General features: G+C 47.3%; 1 long non-coding RNA gene across 1 annotated transcript; it reads left to right on the top strand.

Moving 5' to 3' along the window:
* Positions 1-10,208: 10,208 nt before the first annotated feature.
* Positions 10,209-10,900, top strand: LOC135393414 (uncharacterized). The gene is made up of 2 exons (XR_010422622.1): positions 10,209-10,305; positions 10,740-10,900. It is a non-coding gene; the product is annotated as an uncharacterized LOC135393414 (long non-coding RNA).
* Positions 10,901-22,772: the final 11,872 nt, after the last annotated feature.

Here is a 22,772-nt window from a genome sequence, read left to right as displayed (position 1 = left end):
AATAACTCCACCCCCCGTCTCGTCTTTGAAGAACCCCATCTGGTTCGCGTGCTCGTCGTTGAAAAGCGGGTGGTCTGGCGGATAGGAAGACAGATCTAACTCACTCTCAATCTTCATCAGCTGCTCTTCCAGGCTTTCACATGTGAGAGAAAAAATTATGCTGTCCGTGTCGCTATAGATCAATTGCACTGGACATGACAAGCGAGAAAAGAGCGACTCGTAGATGAAGCTGTACATTCGGACTTTGGATATTTCTAGAATGGCGAAGCCCACGTAAAGGGGGTGCGTGCATTTGATGCGGCGCTGCTTCATCTCGTACAAGATGCACTTGTCACTCAGAATGAGAAAATGCTGGCAGTCGACGGAGCTAGCTTTTCTGAGCGCGCTTTCTTTGTCGTAGGCTATAGCGTACTTTTTCATCCGTCTTACATTTTGTATCGTCTTACCGAACGTACTATTCGACATGGTTTTGTACAGAAGTAGCTCGAATTTCGTGGACGCGGCATTCCTCAACGCGACGTTCCTCTGCACGAAGGTTCGCAAAAAGTTGTCTTGGCGGAACGAGAGGATGCTGTGAACACGTTTTATTTTCATGCCCAACCTCACGTACAGAGCGAGCAATGCATAATGAACGACGTAACGTTCTTTGTCGTAGCACGTCAGCAAGAGTTTCTTGGTGGGAGGGGCGTTCAGCGACAACACATCTTTCAGGTGGCGTTGGTAGGGGGAGAGTTCGTTCTCGTCCACGCACCTGTGTTCGGGTGCCAGGGGAAAATCCCTGGTGAGTGCATGCAGTTCTTCGGGATACGACAAGTCTACTACGTAGACGTGACCCACTTCCAAATCGTGAGGAATGTTGAGAAAATCGATCTCGCTCCACCTCGAAGGATCGACCCACTCAAAGCCCCCTGTTGGGAGATGAAAAGTCATCGCGTAGGGGTACAAACTGTTCACGTCGAGGTACTGGATAAAGGTCTTTTCTTGCTGGGGATCGTAATCGTCGCACCCCTCGTGATTAGCCCGACAGTATCTGTGGAAGCTGTTACAAATGCCTCCCCTGATTCCCTTCTCGATCGTTTCGTACATCTCTTGGTCGCTTATGAGCTCGAGTTTGACATTGGTGAGCTTCGAAGCGCTACTCCACGCGTAACTGGCGAGGGACACGGTGCGTAAGATATCTATCCCATCCGTCTCTAGCGCAATCTTTCTGAAATACAGCACGATGTCGCACAGCTGACAGGTGTCGAGCGTGACGTAGAGACGCGTGTAATCTCCTAGGTCCTTGCATTTGAACAATTCGAAAATCTCGAGGGCGTACTGATAGTCCTCGTCCGTGATCTCTTCATCGTTCAGGTCACTTTTGAAAGCTTCCTTTGGCGGTAGTGCGGGCAAATTGTACGCTTCGAAACTGTCGACGAAGGTGTACGGGTAAATTCCCTTCTTGAGAAGCCGTCGGAAACGGTCACCAAACATTTGACGGGTGCAATGAAACGCACTCTCGCCACCGCTGGAGAGGAGCGTTTCTACCAGGTTAGACAACGAGAGGTTGAAAAACTGCGTGGTATCGCGGAAATAGAGAACACCAATATTGAACCCTCTTATCTTTTCCGAGCTCGAAGCTAAGATCCACGGTTCGCCCAGATTTAGAACGTGCATGTGGCGGAGAAGGGAGCTCAAATCGTACTGCAGGTTGTGCACGCACACGACGAGTTCTTTGGTGTTACGACACGTAAAGTTACACGTATCACACAGCGTCGCGACAAAATTCGAGGAACCGGGGTCTACGAAACGGGTGTGGTCGTGATGCGACACCTTCCGCGTATGTCGGTTAAATTCGATTCCACAAAATTCGCAGTGCGTAGCGCTCGCGTGCCGAAAGTGGTCTTCCATACTCATGACCAACGGTGAGGGAAGACGGTTCAGCCTATCGATTTGTTCGCTAAATCGCTTGAGCGAGAGCAAGCATTTTTCTGCCGCGTTGGGTCCCAAATAGCCATCTACGTCCATTATTTTCCCATCACAACTTCTCACTAGCACAATGCTATACGAGCTCATCCTGTGCACACTCGAGGCGTCCTTAACGAGCGCGTCCTTTTCCAGTATGCTTTCCGTGTCCAACACCGCAAAGTAGGGATAGGGATGCATGTACTGTATCTTGGTGAAGGAAACGCTCTCCCCCGCTTTTGGCATTTCGAGAATTACTTCGTTTACGTCTCGACACAAACGTTCGTGCTGCTCCAACGCCCCTCTCGTCCTATAACCGCTCGTGCATTTCTCGCAATAAAAATAGTCACCTCGCCCCATGAAAGTGCTAAATTTTTGGATCCCATAGAAATGCTCCCTAACCTCGAGCAGGTGGACTTTGTCCTGATAGAGCGTGCAGGGAACCCGTCCGGTAGATATCGAACTCGTCTGCTCGTCGAACACGTAGATGTACACGGAGATTTTGTTTTTTCTCTCCCACAGGGCAATGTCTTCGTAAGTGATTGGGAAGCAGGGTGGCCAGTATGTTACACGCGTCTCCGGATTCGAAGGATTCATGTATTTGTGGTATCTAACATGAAGGTTTGGTTTGCTCCTCAACGGATGCAAGAGTGCCAGCACGCTGTACTTGAAACACTCGTTTTCGTGATTCGGTGGAAGTTTGACGTTTGTGAGAGTCTTTGTTTTTTTCTTCAACATTTCGGGAAGCTCGATCGTGCACCCAATCCGCTTCGGTTTTAAGCGCGTTAGTTTTAAGTCGACACATTGGACGTCGTTCGAGGTGAAACCAGACCCTTCTCTCGCATAGTTTTCAACGCGTTGCGAGGATTCTGCGATAGCAGCATTTATCGCGTCTTCGATTTCTTGACGGTTATGAACCACTCTCATGTGAAGGTTCACGTGAAGGAGATGAGAAGTCAACCCGTCGGCTCCGTCCTTAACCATGAGCGCTTTCGAGCACAGACAAAATTTGAAAGGCATGGGATATGCTTCGAGGACGCGCGTGATTACTGGAGCTATGCTCGGTAGATAGAGTCGCAAATCGTCGACGTTGTCGTCGTGCGGGGAACAGAGAAGCGTGTACCTAGTAGCCGTTCCGTCAAATGCCTCATCTGTGACAAAGAAAGGAAGGAATCGTCTCTCCGTGACGGAGGGATGATTCTCTACGACGTGTTCTCTCAATTCAACGATTCTACGACCCTGGACAGGCTCAGCTTCGTTTCGAAATTCTGGGCTTGCATCTGGTGATTCATCTCGAACCCTACCAGACAGAGGAATGAAATCTGCATACGACTGATCCCCTTCCCACATGAGCAATTCGTCTGCATTGTCATGTCCATCTAGGGGTTCGTCGTCGTCCGTTTTAGGTATTACGAAAGGCGGACTACTGACTCTGTCGTCGTCGTCATCATCTGAAAGGACGACTGGGCTATTACCGAGATTCTCTATTCTAGCTTCGTGCTCTCTTTCTACGGCCACGAGCATGGCATCGATGGGGTCGTACTGACATACGAGACAGCGCGGCACTGCGGTCAAACAAAATCAGTACGAGATTTCCTCTCACGAAACAATGCTCACTTTTCCCTTCAGTTGAGGAACGCTTGAGATTGATGATGATGAGAGAGGATGGGATGAGACCCTGTGTTCAGTGTCATGCGGTGACAGCGGCTATTGGTTCCTGAAAAACAATGTCATGCATAGAATACACTCTCACAGCAGAGACGGTCAACTTACATTTTGGTCCACGAAACGACTCACGTCGTGGATGAATGCCCCTCGTGGGCTGTCGATCAATCGTCGTAGAACTAGCGCACCTTTTATAGTCGCTACACCGCTCTCCTCCTCCTCGCATTGCGACGGTGTCGTCTGTACTTTGACCACCCCGCCTTCCGTCTTTCGCGCCTTTTTGCGATGTCGCATATGACAATGATGTCATCGGCGTTGAATAAAACATTACACTAATTTCTAGCTAACACTCTGGGACGACTTGTACATGACGACAAGAAGACCCAGAGTGGGATTCGAACCCAAGATCCTTCTACACTGGGCGCGACACACTAACCACCAATCTAATTCGTACTGCGTGACGTTTTTCGTATTGCGGGGTTCGTGTCTACACACGTCACAACATGTTCAAACACGTCCAAACATGTTCAGACATGTTCAGTGACGTCACAACATGTTCAAACACGTCCAAACATGTTCAGACATGTTCAATGACGTCATAAAGAGGAAGAGAGAGGAACGAGTGTGTCCAGGGGCGACTTCGACGGTTCGCCGCCCGTGTCCGAACATGTAGGACGGTGACCGCGTGTGGAAGGGCTTTAGCGAAGCGTAATTGCAGGCGAACGTTTCCTTTTCGCCACACGTTCAAATGCGAAGGAGAAGAACACTTGTCCACGTCCAAGTTGAAGTAGAGGAGGAACCCGTTCGTTTTAAATCGCTCGTAGCTATACTTGAAATGTTTCTCACCCAGTTCTTGCAAGAAGTTAAAGTAGGGAATTTTGACGAGGTCGTTCTGAAAGTCGTACTCGGCTCGCACTTGCTGGCCATCCACGGAGAGCATCGAATGAGACAGGTCGTAATGACGAAATTTGTAGGGGTTCGATTGGATGTCGCCGAGAAAGTCGGACGTGGCGAGCAGGGCGACGCATAATTTGGAAGGTACCCTTTCGGGGTAAACGTTTTCAAAGTGAGCGTCCAAGCTCCCGGCACTCAAGCTCCGCACCTTGGTTTCCAATCCGCGTAACACGTAGATGGCCAGCGTGGTCTGAAGCCGCCGCTCGTATTCCAAAAATAGGGAAGGTGCCAGCGTCACCTTTTTCAAGTGTAACGTCATTTCTTTAATGTCCACCTCGTAATTGTACGTTTTCTTGTCTTTGGGGGCCGATACGAGTTTAAATTCGTCGTAGTTTAATAGGAAAACGACGCGAATTTCGACGGCAGGTACCATCTGGCGCGGCTGTTGAAACAGGTCGGTATTGATCTGACCGACCAGGTTAAAGTATTTTCCACCCTTCGTCGCTTCGTAACGTTGTTTCGGACCGCGAGACGAGACGTCGTAATCGTCCTTTAAATGTTCGTCGTCCTCGACATAAAGTCCAGCCGCGTGCACTGTTTCTTGAGCCATGGGCGTGGAATGAAGCACGACGTCCAAAATACTCCTGTAGGCGTACAACTCGTTGGAACTGACGAGTTTGTTGTTCGCATAAACGGTGACCGTCTTAAACATGCCGCTCAACAGGTGGTTTATTGGGAAAACGACATCTTTCTCGTCCATTTCTTCCCCGTCGTCGCGAACAATGCGCACGGTCAAAGACACGAAACTGCCGTAGAGATCCAAGTGTGCCCTTTGCAAATTTTGAATACAAAACTCGATCACGGAATTATTTACCCCGTTGACCGGATAAAAAAGTTGGTACGAAGTATCTTCCACGCCGTATTGAATGGAAGGGGGTTCGAATATCATCACATCACTCGTTAGACAGATCGGCGTCTGTATTTTTCCTTTCGTTGACGTCATGACGGAGCGCGCGCAGCGGATGTGTGACCTTCACGGCGTACCAAAGATATCTGCAGGTGCGTCGTGTGTCGGCGCCTTTTGTTGTCGTTTGCTGCGTTTCTTCCCATTGTTGTTTCCAGAGCCCTCCATGGAATCCAGCACGTCTCTCCCCGTTGCTATGGCCGTCTTTTTTACTGCGCGCGATATTCCTTCGCCATCGGCCAAATTCCGCGCCAAGCGCTTCAACGTTCTCTTGGCGATCGGTTTTATTTGCTGCCAGATGGGAACGATAAACTTGGATATGTTGCTCAACACACCGCCCCCTCGTTGGAAAAGGGGTCCCGTGTACACGGGAATTATTTTGGGGGAATTACGGTACATATTTGAAATGCAACGTTAGATTGGTTCTGCCTTTGGACCGCAACGGCAAACGTCTTCCCGTTCCGTCCGCGAGAACGATCGTCACTGAGGGAATTTCGAATTGAGACAGGTTAAAATACTGGATGTTATCTAACGTGTAGGTGACGACGTGCTTGTCTTTCTCGTAATAAAAGGGTAGTATTTTTAGTATCGGTTTTTTCCCGCTCCCCACGTACGTGGGTTCCACGATATCCGTGTAGACGATTATGTTATGAAACGGGGGTTCCAGGAGTACCTCGACGGAGCTCGTGGCATCCTCCCCCGTGAACACGGTACGCGATTCGAAGCCCAAAAGCACGGCCAGGTACTCGGAAAGTCTTAGGGTGGAGGTGCCCTTGGAAAGCCGAATTTTACATTTCTGTTCGGTTCCGTCGAAGCTGAAGCGCGCGCGTTCGCCTACGCGCTGAATTTAGAAGTGCTTGCGGCGTCGCATAATAGCCGGGAGGCACATGTACTTGCAAAGATCGAGGAATTTTCGTCTTGATCGTGAAAGAAAATTGACGCGCTACGGGGAGAGAGACGCGTAGCGTTTCTTCGTGTCCTTCGACGGCTGTGAGATGTAGCAGCTTCACAAAGGGTTCCGGCACGTGCAACCCTTTCGGTGTTTTCAGAGAGTAGACGTTATCCGCGAATTCTAGCGAGGCGTCCAGCTTGTGCGTCTGGAAATACTTGTTGAGTGTGTTCCGTAGGGACGTGGTTTCCGAATTCAGAGTGACGTCGCCGAAAGCGACGGGTGCGACGTGCTCCAATAAGATGGAGGTGGCTTCGCGTTCGCTCAATTTGGGGGGTTTCACCGCACGACCTGCTTCGCGGGACGCTAGCGAGGCGTCGAGCGCCTGTGCGAGCCGAGGGTCCAATTCCACGGCTTTCACGTCCACGGGTAAGACGAAGTCGTATCGCGATTTATTGTACGCGAAAGAAACGTTGAATTCCGAAAGGGCTTTTCCCAAATCCCTCTCGAGATCCGAGGTGATACGAAAAGTTCTGCCGGCTTCGACCGTGTCCTCGAAAGAAACCTCGATTTTCGCATCTTGCCTTTCGTACCAGATATTTAAAAAATCGTTACTTATGCTGAGATCCATCAGACCGACTTTATACCGATTCGAGAGCTGAAGCGGACTATCGAAAGCTACTGTGAAGGCGTTGAGTTTATTCGAGGGAAACTTATCCATGCTGGCGTTCGAGAGCAGGTGGACGTAGATGTCTGACATCATTTCCCAATCTTGACCACGTCGCTGCTCGGAACCCAACTGTCGTGTTCTTTGTCGTAACCGAACCAGCGAACCAAGGAGAAGCTCTGACCGTTCACTTGCTTCTTTCTCAGCACTTTCGTTACTGGCCAAGGCTGATTGGCGTCTCGGGTTACGACGAGTACCTCCTCCGGGTAGAAAGATCCGTCCACTTCCTTACCCCGGTAATCTTCCAGGTGTACGACGGGAGGAGAGGTGTCTCTCAGGCGGGAGACGGTGAAAATCTGAGGCGACCAACTCCCTTCCAAGCTCTTATGAAAACCTTTTCTGTGTAGTAGGACCCTCACTTTATCCCCCAGTTTGAGCTTCTTTTTCACGGAGGGTACGACGGGCTTCCCATTTATCTTATTGAACAGCTCCAATTCGTTTTCGGGCGTGACTTCGGACGGGCTGATGCCCAAAGTCCTGTGTTTGGTGGTGTTGTAGTCGCGCACGATCTTGGGAAGCGCGGAAACGAAGTGGTATTTTCCCGTTACTCTAAAATAACGGAATATTCTGTCGCGTAAAGTGCGTATGACGCGTTCTGCCTGCGATGCTTTGATTACTGGAGAGAAGGTAGAATACATGTGTACCTTCTTTCGTGAGAGATACTCCTTGACGGTCTTGTTGTAGAATTCCCCGCCTCTGTCGCAAAAGATGCATGTAGGTATGTTACCTCCCCGAAAAAGTCCTATCATGGCCCTTTTCATTTCGGCGGGGCGCTTCGTCTTTAGTGGGAGGGTGCGCAGAAAGCGGAAGAGGGAATCGATTGCCACGAGAATGTAGCGGTAGCCACCGTTGAATCTCTTGTATTTTGAAAAATCGGCCAGATCCATTTGCCACACGTCGTTGATCTTGAGCGCGATGATGCGCCTCCTATTAAACTTTCTTCTGACCGGATGGTGTAGCGTGTAGGCATCCAGCTTTCTGAGAATGGCGAGAGCCTTCTTTTTGCTCAAGTGATGCGCTTTTCTATAGCGTTCCACACCCCCCAAACCACCCTCTGGTTTCTCATATCCCTCCATAAGTCGTCCACGCAATGGAGGCCTGCTGCTGCTGTTGAGGCTCGCGAGATTTGGGTAGAGAAATCAGACGCAATAGTTTCGAGACTTTGGGGAACCAGGAAGGTTTCTTTCCCGTCTTACGTTGCAACAAATAATTGACGAGTTCGTAAACGGAGGAGTGTCTGATGGGCTTGCCCGACACGGAGACACAACCCTCGCGATCCCAGGAAAGAACCTTCTTTAATTCCGAGACGACCCTTTCCGCTTCCTCTTCGTCCACCTCTGGAGAGAGGAGCGAATAGTCAAAGTCATTTGTAGTGTCGGACGCCTTGTTTTTATTGTCGTAGGGGTCAAATCCGTACTGCTTGAGTATGCGATACAGTGCTTGCAGTATGAGTTTCACTTTGACGTCGTCACTCTCCTTCGAGGAAAGAATGTTTCCGATGGAGGAGGAGGTGGTCACTTCAATTCTCTTGGCCATTGGCGAAAAGGTTCAACACGGCGGAAAGCAGGAGAGGAACCACCGACGAAAGAACGCCCTGTCCTCGCTGCTGAGACAGATAGCGCTTCAAACGTTGCGGATTCTTGTGAATCTTTTTGTAGGCGAGCCGTCGTAAAAAGCGTTTGTGCTTCTTCAAACGCGCGAACGTATCTGGAGCTAGAGCCACCTTTCCGTTCAATACATTGAGGCAAATTTCGGAGAGGTGTTTCATGTCGGACGAGGACGAACGTCTCAAGACGTCACGACGGCGCGGAGGGGGTAGAGTGGAGAGTACTTTGAGTAAAGTGAGGTGAGGGCGGAGATTCATTTCGGAGCGTAGATATATTGACGTTCTCCCGGAAAGATATTGCTACGCAACCTGTGATCCTCGTGCGTATAGTTGTGAAGATCCACGAGTAAATATGCGTGGGGCGACGACATCGCTTGTTTATATGCGTCCAGAAAATACTCCAATCTTTTTGTGCCAAATAGCTGTTGGCCGAAATGTTCCATCTGGTGCACGCTGCGCACGGTGCGCCACAGGACGACGTAACTGGCGTTGTAGGATATTGTTCTAAAATGGCTACTGTCGAAAAAGATGTTTTGAACGAGTAAGAAGATCGACGCGTTGGCGTGGTGAGAACCCCGAATTAAAAGATCGGTCACCTCCTTCAAGGAACCGGCGTCGGTCATGTGATCGTCGACGACGATCAGCGTAGCGCACGACGTGTCCCACTCTCGCGGTAGCTCCTTGGTAAATTTTACGGAGTCCCCGAATTCGTCCTGCATGCTCGGCGAAGCATATTTCTGCACGTAGAATATTTGTGACGGAGGCTTGTCTACCACGTCGTTCAGGTTCCTCAACACGTTAGCAACGAAAGTAGATTTGCCGCACATGGAGGGGCCGCTTAAGATACAGCGAAAGGGATGACGGAAACGAAAAGGTTCGGGGGAAGACATGTTGCGTGCGTACACGTTGCACGAAGAAAAAGAAGAGACTGAGACTCGAAGAGAAATGCATCGCTTTTATTTACACATCCTCGTCGTCGTCCTCTACATCGGAACTGCGTTCCCAATACAGATTGTCCAGGCTAAAGTTGGACTTCTTTTTCGTCAGTCTGTCCGCCGCTAAGATGCGGTCGAGCGTCTTCATCTTGTCCTGACACATTTCTTGACGCGCTTGCAACCATTCCAGGCGGTGGACTTGAAAGGCTTCCTCCACGATACCGCGTATAAATTCGCGAAGTTCTTCGTTTTTTGTCTGTTCCTTGCGACGATGAGAAGCGCAGGAGAATAAACCACACATGGCGTTTTCCACGTATCGGTCAGAATGATGACGCGAGCGCGGTGCGCGCTGCCTTTATAGAGATAAACGCGCGCGCAAAGAAACGAAAGTGAAACTCAGAAGCCACCCGTCGCGGCTAGGAGCGCGCACGCGCGCAGCAGAGAGCCAAAACCGAAAACACCCGCGGGCGGCGCAGAGGGAGCTGCGCGCGCGCGCATGCGCGGACGGGTGGAGCAGAGGGCGCGCGCGCGCGTCGCCTCACTCAGTTTTTCTCGGGCTGTCGCGGAAGACGGACGTGCGCTCCGCGCGCTCGCTCAGTTTCTGGCTGGCTCTCGTAGAGAGCAGACGTGTGTTCTCCGCGCTCGCTCAATTTCTGCCTGGAAGTTGCCGCGGGGGAAAAGGTGAGTGATTTGACGCGCTCCTTTTGTCGTATGTTTTCCGTGTTTAGCGGTGACCGCGCTCGTGCTAAGCCTTTTCTCGCATGTTTAGCGATGTGTGGTTCCCGCCTTGTGTTAGCTGCGTAGTGTTGAGGTTAGGCCTAAGCGATTGCCCCCCCCGTAAGCCTTTTTCCTCGTATGTTTAGACTTGTTTTGCGGTGAGCAAGCCTGTTGACGCATGTTTAGCGATGTGTGGTTCCCGCCTTGTGTTAGCTGCGTAGTGTTGTGGTTAGGCCTAAGCGATCGTCCCCGTAAGCCTTTTTCCTCGATGTGTACTGTTTTCTCCGTGCTGTTTTAGCAGTAGCGGTTAGACCTTTTCTCTCGCATGTCTGGACTTGTTTAGCAGTGTTGCAGTTCTTCCCGCCGCTAGTATGTTGTTCTCTGTCTTTCTCCTCTAGAGCTATGATGGTGGCGCCATCTGGTGTGATGCCTTGCAACTAAGTGGCCACCTGTCGTCGATCTCTGCAACTACCCGACGTCAACAAGCGCTGGTCACCCCGGAGCCGTTTCTTCGCCGCGGCATCGTTGATTTTCGAATAAATTGTTTCTCTCCACTCTATTTCTATCTTTTTATTTTATTTTCTACCTATTTTTTTATTTTTTATCAGCTCAAGTAGCCGGAAACTCACACAGTGGTCTGGACGTGTCTTAGATGATCCCCAATTAGTGTAATGACTCCCTGGTGGGTCCTGAATAATGTGGGGGGTCCCAATTAGCTCTAATTGCTAATTAATGGCGTCCAGACGAATATGTGAGTTTCCGGATACTTGAGCTGATACACTACTACTGACATGTACGTGCCTTTGTACTTGTCAGTGGATTCCAGCTATGGCTTTTCGTGGCTTCACGTATCTGTGCTTGAAAATGGTGGACAGCCGGGTTGCACTGGTTCCGCGATGAGTAAACAGAGCAGCAGCTGCAAACTCATTGGTGAACCAAGCTCTGTGCGATGTCGTGACTGCAATTCATGCTATTCGTTGTTTGTGTTTTGTGAGCTCGAACAGTTTGTATCAACTCGCGTTTGCATTAGCCCCTTTACAGTAGTTGTCCGTGTAGGGACAAATATCTTAGGAAATTGACTAACGTTTCGACTGCCGTTTTAGCAACAAAATGCCGTCAACGTGTTATTTTTGCAGGAAAAACGCATGCTCTGCATATGACAAACCGCATAACGCTACGGGACAAGTCTCACGTACGATTTACCGATGTGTAACACAGTCGATGACATTATCGAATGACGAGCGGCGTAAAACAAAACGTCAATGACATTTTAAACTTTTTGTGAGATTCTCTGCTTCCAGGACTTTTCTTCGAATCGCACACTCCCATATGTCATACTGCGTAGTGTAGCAAGCTACAAACTTTGCACTCATGTTTAACATCTGCATTTTGTTTTTAATGAACACCGTATAGCACAAAAACATGCACATGAAAGCTCCAAAAGCCATGTGGCTGCAGACCATGCACACACAAAGCAATACCAGAGCGCATATTGCCACATAGAAATATCGTTTCGTGGGTCTTAAGAGAGAATAGGTGCTAGAAATCAAATCGACAGGTGCACCTTATCCCATCTCAACTCACAACTAAGTCCAAAGTAAAAGTGACAGAGGCAATTTATGTGACTGCTGTCATGGATGACATCAGTGGTCAGCTTGTGATGTGTGTGTAGTCATACATATCCTTCCCTATGCACACGAATAACAGTAAATATATCTGAAGTGGCAAAAAATAAATAAATAAACAGTCTACCATAATTGTTCCCCTTTAACTTTGCTTTTTTTTGTCTGGTGAACAGGGAATATCTCACTCGAAAAAGACGACGCTTGTGTATTGTTTAGCCAGCAATCTCTTTAGTTACATTTTCCATCAATCACAAGTGTTGGGAACTAGTGCAAATATAAATGACAACGAGGAAAGTACTTACAAAGTATTCCTACATATTGAAATGCAGATATGAGATTTCTCCTGTTTTACCTCAGAACAGTATTGTTTTTAATAAAAACAGTCAAAAACATGCACACGAAAACTCCAAAGACCATGTGGCTGCACACCATTCACACACAAAGAAATACCGGAGCACGTATTGCTACGTAGAAATATTGTTTCGTGGGTCTGAAGAGAGCATAGGTGCTAGAAATTAAATCAACAGGTGCACGTACCGTATCCCATCTCAACCCACAACTCAGTCCATGGGGTGTAAAAGTGACACAGGCATTTTATGTGACTGCTGTCATGGATGACATCAGTGGTCAGCCTGTGAATTAACTCTGTTTACAGGAATGTATGCACACCACTGTATACAGCTTATACCACGCTGTATACAGCTTCAAAATTAACAAAACTATACAGGATAGCAATCTTAAAATATCTCGAGACGCGAATCACATAAAGCTGCAATAATAATCTGGATAATCGAAGTTCCAAGAGACAAAATAGTTCCAGAAAAAAATGAATAATTGGTTGCCATTCTGATGTGTACTATCTATGTCAGTTCATGAGTGGAACATATTGCCCCATTATGTTGCCTCCGCGGGGGCACTAGAACAGGCAGCTTTCGGGCATCGCACTTCAGAGGATTTCGTGTCAGGATTTCAAATTGCCTCTGGACTCGTGCGTAACCTATGATAACACTCATTTACAAAATCCTTAGAGTAAATCGTTGCTTTCGGGGGTGAAAGTCAGTCCACACAGCAATTAATCGCAGTGAGCCAAGAGCTTCGCACTGCTTGCTGTTTTGGTAACTTGTTGTAGGTAACACTGGTATGCGAAGATAAATTGTTCTAACAGGGTAGCACCGTCCACAGTGAAATTATGGTAGTCGATCTAATTCAGTATTGTACCCACTACCAAAATGAAGTATGGGAATACCACTACTCAAGAGTTCACAAAAGAGTAGTGTATACCACCGTCGCTACAAATAAAAGTAACATAAATACCATATCCTTACTTTTACGCTACTGGACCCCTTCCTAAGCAACACCTTACCGTAGATGTCTTGTTTCCAACTGCAAACTGTTGCCACGTAGGCAGCATGCTGCATAAAGCACATCACTACTTACAGCCAATACGGATGTCGAAGCTCACGTGCACCGTTGTCTAAGAAAAAAAGAAGCGAAAAGAACACGGTGCGTCATAGGCGAACGAAAACTGCAGAATAGTGTGAGAAGTCGCATTGTTCTAATCTTCTCTATTTTTTTCACGCTTGCTGATCGATTCTCTTCTTAGGGCCGAGATGTGAATTAAAAAGATGTAGTGCGTGTCGAGGAACACCAATCTATAGAGTACGCCTTGCATAGAGCTTTTTTTCCGGGGGGGGGGGATATATATTCGTTGAATGGAAAGGTCTGCCAGACCATTTTTTTTTTTCAGGTATAAAAGAAAGCGTGCGCAATCCGAAAGTGTACTAATACGTGACGCGAGGCGAGCTCTCCCGCGCGCTCGCCTAGATTTCAGTGCCCTGAAGCGTAAATTATAATAACTACATCCGTTATATGCCGGGTAGCGACCTTCAGCTCACCTATGCCCCCTGCTTCCATTATTTACCACCACGACGGCTTCTCCTACGAAGCGTGTGAACCAACGAAAAACTTTTAGTTACCTTTTTTCCAGGAGTATATGGGTTCCCAGGAATAGTCTACCCGTGTGAGAAGTGTGGAAGAGTCTAACCCAACTCCGTAATCAAGCATTTACGGAAAAATATCATGCCAAACATGTAAACACCGTAAACAATTGCTTTAAAGTAAAACGCCTGTGTTCCACGACCCAACAAGTGAGCAAAAAGCATTAATAATTAAGCATGTTGGCATGAACTCCACTGCAGTGAACTCCAAAATATGCTTAGTCAGCGTAACGTCTTTTTTGTTTGTGTTTTGCCACAAACCGATCAAACCGAAAACGCACGTTGGGCTTACCCCATACCACTACAAAATACCTCCCTACTACAATGGTACTAGCTAGTTAAAAAGGTGGCCGCTCCCCGTCAGGGCGCCAAGCGGAGTAAGCGAGAAGAACTTATTCGCCTTTCATATTCCTTGTCACTGCTTCTGCTGGCAACGGCAGTACGGGCAGCAAAGTTAGAACGCCACAGTTATCTGAAGCAACAGTGAGAGGGAAAGAGAATAGACAAGTCACCGTTTTCACCATCTGCTTCTTGCAGTAACATGATTGATAATTGAGCGCGGCCGACAATTTACGGCTGCGTGCGTAATTGCGACCGTGTTATACAGCGGCAGACCTACTACTGGTCCCGTGTTCTGCGTTCTCCGCACAAAACGGCGAAAGGAAAAGGAAAGCGAAAAAAAAAAATCGTTGTGTACCTGTGTGTAAAAAACAAACACTTCGTGTACAAACTATAAGGCGTCCTCATTCAACCACACACAGCTGACGCTGGAATTCGCGTTACAGGAGTCATAACCGTCCTTGAATTTTCTTATAGCTATTACCATTGTAGTAGGGAATGTATCTTGTAGAAAAATGGGATAAATATGACACGCGCTTTCTATCACTCGCGAGTAAAAGGGAGTTGGCTGGACAAATTTCATAGTCGAATTCAAGAAATTTAATTTGTTTCAATGAAAATTTGACGAACCTGCAGTGGCAAAAGTTTCCTACAGATAAACGTCGTTCATCGCATATTTTTCCGCATTGCAGTTTCTTCATTAATTTTTTTTTACATGGTTACTGAGGCAATCTGTATTCGTGGCAGAAGCGAGACAAATATGCCACGCTCCTGAAATGTTTACATAAGTAAACATTTCCTCTTCCTCCATAGTGCTTGTTTCCGTGTGCTGTACGCCCTGCAGGTGTGACAGAGATAATGTCTTTACACGTGTGCTGTATCTTCACGGCGCATTGTATAAAACTCTGCTCTGGTCCTGCCAGCATGCGCCCTGACGACCCTGTATTTCACTGAAGGCAGCAATTCTCAAAAGTTCTTCATGGTAGTTCACCATGGATAAAAATGGTTTCTCAAGTGGGAGCGATAACATAGCCAGGAGAAGCCACAGATATGCAGGATCCCTGCTTTGACCGTGGATGCTCATCGAAGCTGCAGGCTGGTGAGCTTGCAGCAGAGGCATCATGCCTGTGAATTCTGGCAGGGTTGGCACAGGCAGGATTTACTGAGAGGGAGACACTTGGCTTGACTGAGCTGTTTCTAAGTGAAGCGTGGTTGCGGCTATTGGATTCGTGTTCCTGTAGTGAAGTGTAATCTCACCCATTGTGCAGTGTGTCTGTGTAAAATGTGAAGCTGGAAGAAGTTCACGAGTGGTGAGTCTCGGGTTGCCGAGAAGATTGCGTGGGGGAGGGGGGACCTATGGAGGATGAGTTCCCCTTTCCCAAAGACGAAAACCAGCGCAGCCAATGGATTAAAAGTACATCTACGTAGTAAGGACTACGGGGTCACCATCTCATCCAACGGTGGGTACCCTTTTTGGGACGCTAGGCTAGCATATGTCAGCGTTGTGAGGCTCCGAGGAATCCTTGATACCAACGAGATCTCTCATTGCGTCATTCAAGACTGTGCTAGATACAATGACCATCGCCGTATCCTGGAATATCGCTGGCTCACCTGGATGATCGCCTTGTTTCAGCCCCGAAAAATGTATTGGGCGCTGGCCCGTGCGTCACCAAGTACCGACCATACACGCGGTTATAGAATTCTTAAAATCATGTGACCTTCTGGACATCCTCTGGAGTCTCCGTGCGTCTCGCCTACTGTCCTATGGGCAGGGTACATTGCGCATTGAGTGTCACTGTTGTGTTTGGTCTCCGGACCTTTAAACTATTTTGTTTTACAAAACTGCACTCATTCTTTAAGGCGGTGCATCACCACCGACGCTCTATGGGAATCCCCATACATTTTTCAACTCCCGTAGCGCCGCGAAAATTTGGTTGATCTCCGTGCAACTGCTTTTAAATGGAAGAGGATGCTTAGATCTAGTGCCTGATCGAAGCAGATTTTGCGTTTTAGACTCAGAAATTTTTATATCGTCGTCGAAAGGTTTGGGAAAAGCTATATTTCGAGATTCCGCCCGCTTACAAAATATAGCAGCCCAAAATCGAAAATCTGGCTCGATCACGCACTAGAAAAACATATCAAGAAGCAATACCAACAAACAGATTTCATCTATGTTAAGCCGTTGACTTGGCACACGAGTTTTTGTCAGGTATGGTCATCCGTGGAGTACGCCGCTTCAGAATGAGCAGCGCAGTGCTGCCATCTCCCATGGAGGGTATCGTCACAAGACACAACAATTTGAGCGCTGGAAATGCTATACCGCTACACGTGCAGGTGGGCGACGAGGCCGACGTTGACTGTGACGCAGGAGCACGAGCACACGCAGCTTAGCCCTGCCGCAAATACGTGAACGGACTATACTATACATGAGCTGTTCATTCATCGATGTTTATTTTCTCGGGGGGGAGGGGCGGGGGAGGGCATGAACGTGGCATGTCATTCCCCCATATAACGCCGGGACGATCGCGTTTAGCCTCACTTCATTGGAAATTATGTATTAAAAACAGGAATGCAAGAAAAAATTCAGAGCACCAGTCAGCTATCGTATAAAGGAAACATTTGAAGCAAAGCCATTGCGGACAGGCACGAAAGCTTCTGGCTGTTTGAGACATGGAAATAATTCATGAGTGCAGAACAGGGTTGCGCACTGAGATCACACTGGAGATCACTGAGATCACACGGAGTCACTGAGTCACTAAGTCACTGAGATCACACTAAGTCGTGTTGCAGGCAATGCTCGCAGCTTGTTGATGAATATTGACAATAACGCCGCCGAGCACTTCAATTCCGTTATCGCGAAGTTTGTTGGGGGAAAGCGGATCAACTTCTGCCAGCGGCGGTCTTACCAAACACGCGCATTTGCCGCAGCCGTATCAGTGAACTCACGTGAAGGTTTGCATCATCGTGTGCACAAGGAGATGTGTCAAACAAAGCCAGGGAAGTACACTTTGAGCCTTCAAAAACGTTGTAATGCACGTGAACAGGCAAGGGCCAAGCGCCGTCTCAACACCAAAGCCAAGAAGGCCAGCCTTCCAGCCCTGCGTAAGAAACCCGAGCGCCGAAATGCTGACTATGGGGAACAAGCGCAAAGACCAGACATGGAGTCCTTCGCAACGTCCTTCGCAACGGCATGCATCGACTACAAAAAATTGCTTGAGCTCTCAGAGGAGGAGCATGCCGCATTACAGGAAGACACCATAGAGCAGTCGCTGAGCCTCCGGTGGAAACAAGAAAGGAGAAAGCGGCTTACGGCGTCTTTTTTTGGTGGACTATGCAGGATGCGCCCCTCTACAAGTGCTTTAGTTACATGTCAGTATTTTAGGCTTTAGTTACATGTCAATATTGTGGGCTTTAGTTACGTCTGTCTGTCACTAATGCACCTATTCAGTAGCTTAAAGGCGCTCGGAAACCATCACCCATTGTTCTGCACTTGCGGACATGAAAGTCGTTTCTGAACGCAGAAAAGAATTGCGCAGTGAACTAACACTGCAGTGCAAAATGTACAGACTAAAGGATGTGGCTGACACTGAGCGTCCACCAAGCATCGGACAAGATCATATGGACGTGAACATCGCTGTAGTTTTGGGAGTCCTCTCTAGTGGAGCGCGATATTGAGCCCATGCTCAGTTCTGTGCTGCGCTGAACATGCCTTGTATAGTGACCGGAACATTCGCGAAATATCAGGACCAACTGGCGGACGGTATCAAGCGTACAGGACAGAGTCACGTACCGGAACTGAGGAAGTGCGGTCTGTGGAAGTGCACGCATGTCTACCGTTACCAGATCCACGGCCAACTCCACGTATAACCAACCGGCAGTACTGCCTTTTCGTTGTAGGTACTGGACGACGCCTTGCGGAACGAGAAAAGGGTGGTGTACCTTGCGCGAATTTATAACGACTACCTCCTGCTAGAGCTTGTTGACCCTGGCTATCATCGAAGCATGCGAATTAGAGTTCCCGATTACAGAAGGAAGTACGCCAGGCCAGAACAATTGTAATCAGTGTGCCGTGTGCTTTTTGCTAATCGAGACAAGGTCGTGATGTCAGCAGCCACGACGAGGACCAAAAAAGAAAGCTAGAGAGGATTTCTGGAAGTTCCTGCGCGGATAGGCAAGATGACACTCACAATCACAATTTGTTATGAAATGCTCTCACTCCGAGATCCAGACTGACAGAACCACGAGCTGAAGGTCACTTCCAGACGAATGGGACATCAGAGACCCAGTTCGCGGCATGCTGATCTGTGCTTGGGCGAAGTCTGGGGCCGTGGTTAGTGACGACCAGGATGAGCACAATAGACCCGAATTATACAGACGACCAAACTGGAAACCTCCATTCGCACTTTACGTTCCAAGCAGCTGTATGGTCCAGGCAGACACATTTTTCTCCTCTACCCTGCTTTTCTTCCCTTTTCTTCTTCTCTTTTGCCTTTTTCCTCCTTCTCCACTGATGTCCAAGGATATGGGAAACGTTATGCAGCCTCTTTGCAGTTTTATTTCATTTCCGCTGACTGTGCAAGTAAATGAAGCGTTTTGCACCACCACAACGTGGTCTGAAATTTGTAAGCCCAGGGTGACAGAAAATAACAAAAACAGGTTGCGGCTTCGTTTCGCAATTTCCGCGTAATGTCGGTAGGCTATAACATGCCGACACCAACGTGTTTCAACCGCGTCGTGTCCAACCTAGGTTTTTTGTGTTACGAGGAATTTCATTTATTATATGCGAAAGCATTGCAGAAATCACACGAAACGACTGGTGACTACCCCTTCGCGCGACAACAACAGAGCACGGAACAGCAACAGATCGACGAAGAAGTTCAGGAGACAGCTGGACAGCCTGTGCGCATTCAAAAGCCGCGCCACTAATTGTTCCGTCTGGCTGAGCGCGATATGCGTGTTTACAGTGTTGGACTTGGCATGGGTGAGCACGAGCGGTCATATGTTTGCACAAGATTTCGCTTGACCCGTCGCGCGCCAAGAGAAAACAAAAATAACACAAAAAGAAGACGTTACATCAGCGGTACCGCATTTCCAAGCAAGCGCCAAAATGTTGTGAAGCGGTGTCTGCGCGAACCATTTCGCTCGCTGCGCCATCCCTTGATTGTAGACGACGAAGTGCCGGCTCTGATGCACCGCCTTAACAGGCCCATGTGGCGGGTAGGAGACAGTAACCTCTATTTATGGATGATCTGTGTAACATTTATAGGGGGTATTGCCCATAGGTTACAGGGTAATGTCTGAAATAGAGGGTAAAAAGTTAGGAGAGACAGGAACATCATCGTTTATGACGAACTTCAAACGTCTCAAAATAATAAAATAAAATAATGTCACAAAACAATAAATAAAACGAAAAACAATAAAATCATGTCTCAAAATAATAAATCACGTAGGTCGCCTGAAGTCTATAATTTGCAAGACCATTCTAAGCGATTTACTGAAGCCGCTTCGGTAGATATACCGCATATCTTTTTCTGTTCCCCTAAAGCAAATAAAGCACAAAACAAACCTACCACTAAAAAGCTGAGCGTTGTTACCTACCGCTAAAAAGCGCAAAACAAAGCGTTGTTACAAAAAGAACTGAGCTTGCCCGGAACGAGAAGTTAGTAAACATACCTTGGTGTGCCTTTACAAATTGGACTTGGACTTCCTTGACTCACAGATAAGCTTTCCCACCGAGGCGCATAAAAGAGATCTAAACCACGCTACCGTTTTCTCAAAGATGCTTGCTGTAGCAGGCCATGGTCCCTCCATTGCAGCGTACAGGAAATGGCAACACTCAAGCACCTAAGCGTATGTGCTGCAATATGGCGCATGTGGACACAACCCTGTGTTAAAAGTAGCAGTTCCATGACTAGCGGAGACGGCTCCACAATGCAGTAGGAGTGACCTCAGTTTGCAGACAACTCCAACCATACACCAGGAAGGTTAATCCCAAATAGGGAACACGTGGAGGGCACAGCCTCTTTGTACGATAACGATATCTGTGCCCTCCTTTCGGGCTATGTGCCAGGTCTTCGCAGAATGGGCTTGTTCGAAGGCAGGCAGAGTGGAGGCTTCACAACAGATCGAAGTCGAGCTGTCGCGAATCTAAAATCTGTACCTGCTACGTACCCGACAAAATAAGGGGTTCGTAAGAAACAGAGGGTTCATTGACGGTGCGCCTTCGAGAACATTCTCATTCATGAGGTTCGGGCTGCAGCGTGTATAGTTTTAAGCGGTACATAGCGGGTTTGTGAAGGCACTGACGGCTTGAACCGCCTAACAGCGCCGTGTACCAGGTGACCCAAACTCCTTCAGAATCGCCGTCAAATGATGGAGGCTGCCATATTGTGCCCCCGAGTTGTCCGACCGGAGTTGATGCATCCCGCTAGTTTTGGCGAAAGAAATCTCAACTATGTAATAGTTCCGTTTTTCCTGCTTTCTCTTGCTCATACCAAAGAGAAGTTTCGTAGATGACCGAACAAAACGATTAGAAACAGAAATTAGTTGCGTACTGTGCATTTTACTGTTCTATTTCGATAGACGTGGTTCACCTCAATGCAAGTTTCGGTTTCTGCTTTGTGGCTGTCAGACCATAAGCTGCGCCAAGGTAACTTTAATTAGCGCCTCAAGGCGCTGTTTGTTAAAACCGCTACAAAACACTCCTTATCGGCAATCATCTGCGTTCGCTTTCCGGTTTCCTGTGGCAATAATGTGAACATGCCATGCAAATACGCCGTAGAGGACTGTAATCGAAGGTGGGACAGAGGAGAAGGAGTACCTTTCCACAAGTAAGTACTGCACTTTCATGCACGTAGAATTGTTGCAGTTTATGTTTCTCTGAATTGGCTTCATATGTCCGTGATTCTACGACGCATCATCATCTTAGATATCCAGTGAATATATTGTTGCACATTCGTACTACGCAAAAGCTAGGTATATTTTCTATGAAAGATGAAAGTCACTGAGAAGGTTAGCCAGCTGTAGGACTCGAACCCACATCTTCTGGATTACCGATTCATATCTGGATACATCTTCTGAATTATTTTCTAGCCTCTTTCAAATATATATATATATTTTCGAAGCGCGGGTTTTGTATGAGATACCTGTGGTATTGAAGGTTCTGATAATCTAGTTTTCATTTCACCTGTTATCCAAACAATAGAGCACGAAAACGCTTGGATCTGGAACATAAAGCGCAATCATTAAACTGATACTGCGGCTTTGCTAACTTCTTTATGAATGTGAAATTCTGCTAAAATTCTATGTGTATAGCAGTTCCACCCATATCAGTTATATATCTGAGTCCTTGATGTACCTCTCCATGACTTCTTTGCCTTATTTTTGTATTGCAGATCTCCAGAATTCCACACCCTTCATGCACTTGCGCTGACATCTTTCCACCTTCCATATGCTATGTACATATAAATGAACACATCGGTGTTTCAGACGAAGCTGAAATATGTGAATGTTGCTTTGGTGTAACAAATATTCTGTGTTAGGAGGTACTTAAAGTATCTAACACTGAAATGAGTATTTGTATTTTATTTTAAGTACTTTTCAATGTGTGTACTTGGTACTGTGCTCCAAGTATTTTTACCCAGCGCGTTCTCATCAAATAGGGGCATTTGGGAGAACGGAAGGCAGCGTCGACAAGCTTTGCAAGTTGAGAAGACATAACTACTGTGCTACTTTTAGTCCTTCAGCAATCCAAAGTCAGGACCATAAAAAATTTCAGACGTGTTGTGCTATACTAAATGCAGTTGCTTCTTTTTTAATAAAATCATGTTCACCATCCGTGATTTCATTGCTGACACTGTGCCATTAGGTTGTCAGTACAACATACAGTTTGGTTTGGTGTTTGAAAAAATAAAATTACCGAGTGAAGTAATCAGGATGATAGTTAACGGGAAGAAAAAGAAAAGCAAAGATAACTGAATATAAATTAACATATTCCTTCAAAATGGGCAACTTTTTTTTTTACTTGTTATGTGATGAATGAAAACGGGGGACAAGAAGGCACAGATTTTTTTCTTTCATATTTTTACATTCCACCCTTTTCATGTGTAGCACAAAGGTTGTAGCATAAAACGGACGCATCAGATATAACGTTCCAAGTTTTGCTTCCTGCATTTTTGTTATGCTGTAGAAAGCCTGTAGTACTTTATATGAAACATATAATCCTGATGTATTGGCTTATCTCCTCTTTGCTCGAAATTATGTCCTAGTAGTCCATTTAATATTCAGTGATCAGTACCAGGATCCTATGCTCTAGACATATGGTGAGTTCGGGAAATAATATTTTGTAGTCGCACAAGTGCTGTGAGAGTGGAAATGCCAGTTGAATGTGTGTGTGTGTGCATCAAGCGAATAAGCAAAAAAATTCCAAACCGAGAAAGCTTCAAGTGAAAGTGGCAAGGTAATTGTGGTT

Source organism: Ornithodoros turicata, chromosome 4 (assembly GCF_037126465.1).
Source record: "Ornithodoros turicata isolate Travis chromosome 4, ASM3712646v1, whole genome shotgun sequence".
NCBI classification, from domain to species: Eukaryota; Metazoa; Arthropoda; class Arachnida; order Ixodida; family Argasidae; genus Ornithodoros; species Ornithodoros turicata.
The sequence above is the reverse complement of the archived record's forward strand: the minus strand, read 5'-3'. Positions and strand labels throughout refer to the sequence as shown.